The sequence below is a fragment of the Crocuta crocuta genome, unplaced genomic scaffold (genome assembly GCF_008692635.1).
Source record: "Crocuta crocuta isolate KB4526 unplaced genomic scaffold, BGI_CrCroc_1.0 scaffold225, whole genome shotgun sequence".
In the NCBI taxonomy this organism is placed as follows: Eukaryota; Metazoa; Chordata; class Mammalia; order Carnivora; family Hyaenidae; genus Crocuta; species Crocuta crocuta.
The window spans coordinates 1498056-1502063 of record NW_027530408.1 but is presented as its reverse complement, the minus strand read 5'-3'; positions in this window follow the sequence as shown (position 1 = coordinate 1502063).

Sequence of the window (4008 nt, the reverse complement as noted above, 5' to 3'; positions counted from 1 at the left end):
TAGTGGGTTTTCTTCCAAATCTTGCCTTTACCTAAGACCTTCCTTCCCTCCCTGCCCCAGCCTGGCCCTGAACTCTCATCATCTTGACCCCTGTGGCAGTTACAGCCTTGGACCTGTGTCTAAGGACGGGTCTCCAGGACCACTCGGGGGCCCCTTCCCAGCAAATGTTACTTTGTGGCAAGGCTTTCTCCCTTTGGGTCACCAGACTGGCCTGATTATAATGAGTTACTTTGAATTGAGACACAAGCAGGTGTTTAAAATGGAAGCGCATGATTGACGCAGAGGCCCTTGTGGTCTCTGACACAACCTATGGTTACGGGACCTGAGCTCAGAGTGGCACAGCAGCCATTCCACCTACCCAGAGCCCCGCAGAAACACCGCCCACCCGCCCCCACTCTCCCTGAGTGCCATAGCCCTGACTCTCCCTGAAGCAGGGCCCCTCCCCTACCCCACGCTGAGTCGAAGATGGTGCCTCCGGGCACCATTCCAGTTGACCTTTCTTCTCCCCATCACCTTCTCCATAGACTGTATATGCTGTATATACATCCGTCCTGTTACTCACCCCTGCCACCTCATTTCTTTCTCTGACAGCCACAATGGGGACAGAGGCTGGAATGAAAAGCAGTCGCTAGAGTCACAAGGCCCTGAGTTCAAATCTCAGCTCAGCCACTTCCTGACCCAGTATCCTCCAACTAACAATTCAGACTCCTTCCAATGCTTTGATCTTTCATTTTTTCTTTAGAAGCAAAATGTTAAGAGGGCAGCCCTAAAAGCCTTTTCACTGGATTGTTGTATAGAATAAAGACAATGAAGTATGTCCATAGGGCCCCCAGGGCCCCATCTTCTGTGGCTTCAGGAGAAGCACCACCCTCAGAAGTCTTCATGGCTGCCAACATATTTCCCTTCCAAAAGCTCCTAGGCAAAGCCCACCTAGCCACAGCTGGCTACCATTATCCGACAAATGGCAATGACCTCTAGAATGACAGGGAGGGCTGGCCAAGGAGATTCCACCAGTGACCCATCCCCTGTGAACATCCTGTGGGGCACCCCAAAATGGAAAGCAACTGAATACCTTTGACACAACTGTCATTCCAGAGCAATCCCGCCAGGATGGGCCCGAGACATAGGTGCCTGGAATGATGTGAGGAACCGCAGACACTCTCTGTAGCCCAGACCTCCCATTCCTTGTCACTGAGCCTGGAAGCCCACAGCCAGACCTCATTCCGCCAGCATTAATGAGCACCTGCCATTTTCCAGGCATCATGCTAAGAAATGGGCTTAATTCCTCTGGGTTATTTGTTACCATTTCTAAGCATTTTCTTCTAAAAACACAAATGGCCCCTGAGAAGAGCAGTGCAGCCCAGATTGAATGGGGGGGGGGGGTCTTGTCTTGTAAGTCATCAGAGAAAGACTGGATATCTTCAGTGAAAGGGGACATAAATAAAGTTCAGAGGTGACTGCGGAACTAAGGAGCAAGACAGAGCAACAGCCCGGCCTTTTCTGGTGGTGAGTTTCTAGGGCTACATCTGCTCCTTCCTTTATCCTGCCACCAAGACAGACACACCTATTGCCCCTATAAGCAACAGCAGCCCCCACAAATGTAGCTGGTGAGGCTAGCCGGGTTCAGTGGGAGAGAGCAGCCAGTGGCTGGGCGGCCTTGGCCCTGCGGCAGGGGGGCTGGGCCTGCCTTTCACCATCCCCAGGCTGAGGACGCCCTGAACCAGTGCCTACTCGCTCCCCAACAAGTCCAGGGCTTGGAGTTCAGGTAATTAGGCCCTTGGCAATCTCACCTGAGCCTGCCAATAAAACTGAGACAATCACCCTCAGCCCCTGTTCAGGAGGGAGAGAGGAAAGGTTGGGGGGTGGGGGAGGAAAGGAGGAAAACTTTCTTTCTGTGCTAAATTCAGTGTTTAGCAACCAGAGGAAGAAGGCCGTTCATCTAGCATCCATTCAAAAACCCCACACCCACTTCATACCCAGGCTTGTCCCCTCCTGCCACAGAACCCTGGCCTCTGTCAGCCACCATCATCCAGGGTAACAGGGGGCACCTTGAGGGGCTACAAGCTGAACAAGAGCCAGGCAGTGGGGACCTATGCTTGCAGAGATAGGCTTTCCCCAGGGAGGCTCCTTCCGTGGCAGTGGAGGGACAGGGGAGTCCCCCACCCCAGGAGCCAGAGCCACCGTCCAAAAAAAGTCTAGAAGGATGCTCCAGAGTGTTCAAGTGCAGCTGAGTGACTTCATTGTACCCTGCCTTATGTCACTCCTGCAGTGAGGACCTTTTTTTAAAGCGTCTCTACATTAGCGTAGTGCCCAGCAGATACCTGGCACGCAGACAGGACTTTCTTTTCCCCCAAATAACAAACTTTAATACCTTCTTGTATATGATCACACAGCTATGGAATACCTGGCCCTTTTTACTCCCCACATCACATCTATATCTTATATCCTTATGCTCCCTCCTAAGAGGGGAAGGGTCTTTTCTGTCACATGGTGGAGTGGGGGAGAATATTGTTCAACAATATGAATTGCCGCTTATGGAATGCTTGCAAGGGGTCTAGCGGAAGGACTCTGTGAGGATTAACTAATTTAATGCTTCCTAAGGGATAGGTTCTATTACTATCCCAATTTACAAACAGCCAAACAGGCTAAGAAAGAAATTGAGAAACTTGCCCAAGGTCACACTGAAGTTTTAATGAGTACTTATTTAATTGAACTGAAGGCTCCCATTTTTTTTCCGTTAAGGGTCGGACTCATTATCTGGTGGTTGGTGGGTTCCAACCCGGCATCCCACTGTGTGCTGACAGCCCAGAGCCCAGAGCCCAGAGCTCAGAGCCCGGGGCCTGCTTCAAACTCTGTGTGTGTTTGTGTGTGTGTGTGTGTGTGTGTGTGTGTGTGTGTCTCTCTCTCTCTGCCCCTCCCTGCTCGCACTCTGTCTCTATCAAAAATGAATAAGCATTAAAAAAATTAATAAATAAATACAAATAAAAAGAACTAATAGGAAGGAGGGGGAGGCAATTTGTGCCCAAAGACTTTTATCCAGTCTCACCAGCAGGCAAGCAGGGGGTGCCCCCCGGCCGACGAGCTCTGCTACTTGCCCTTCTCCTTGGGTGCAATAAGTCCAGCTAACCTGAAAGTGTTTGAGGGCCGTCTCTGGAGTGGCTGCACTCCTCCAGTCTCTGGGGTCCTGGAAGCTTTCAAGGATCCCAAATTCTCCCCCTGACTCTGCCCTTTCCTAACGCGGCCCCTGTCGAACAGGACTAGGGTTTCCAGCTCCTGACTGTCCTCGCCCGGGGAGAGGTCTCAACGGATGGGGAGGGGGTGCATCACGGCAGGGTCCTCCGGAGCTGAGCCTGACGGCCTGTAGGTCTCCCGCTTCCTTCCCGCCACCCCCGCAGGCTGAGCTGTGCCTCCCGCGGGGAAACAAGGGCACTGCAGTCAATACTGGGGGTGCCGCACGCCCAAGGCCGCGGACCTGGCGGCGTCTCCGGGCCCCAGGCAGGAACCCGCGGAGACCCCTGCCACCTCCCGGTGCACGCGCAGCAGAAGGCGCCGCAGAAAGGCCAGGGGCGGGCGCTACTCAGCTAGTCAGCGCCGCTCCCGGCCTCTCGCTTACTGTCTGGCTCTAAGGCCAGAGGCCCGAGCCGCTGGCTAATTTTTCACGCCCCCCAGACCGCCTTCCTAGGTGACGCTAGAGTCTGTGCGGTTCCTTTAAAGGCTGCGGGTTCCGTTCCTCTTTCCTTTTCCACTGGATGCCAAAATATGCAAATCCGGGGACCGGAATCGGCAGCCAAATCGAGGAGAAGGGGCGCGGCCGGCGCGTCACCGGATCCGCTCCTTGTATGGCTCTTCCCGGCTTGGCCCGCCGCCCCGCGACCCTCCCTGCAGCCGCCCCGGCCCCTCCCGCGCCCAGCCGGGCTCACACTGCCGCCCACGCCCCCGGGCCGGCCGCTCGCCCCCCTAGGGAGGGAGCCGGGGGCGGGAGGCGCTGCATGCCCTGATTCCGGCCCG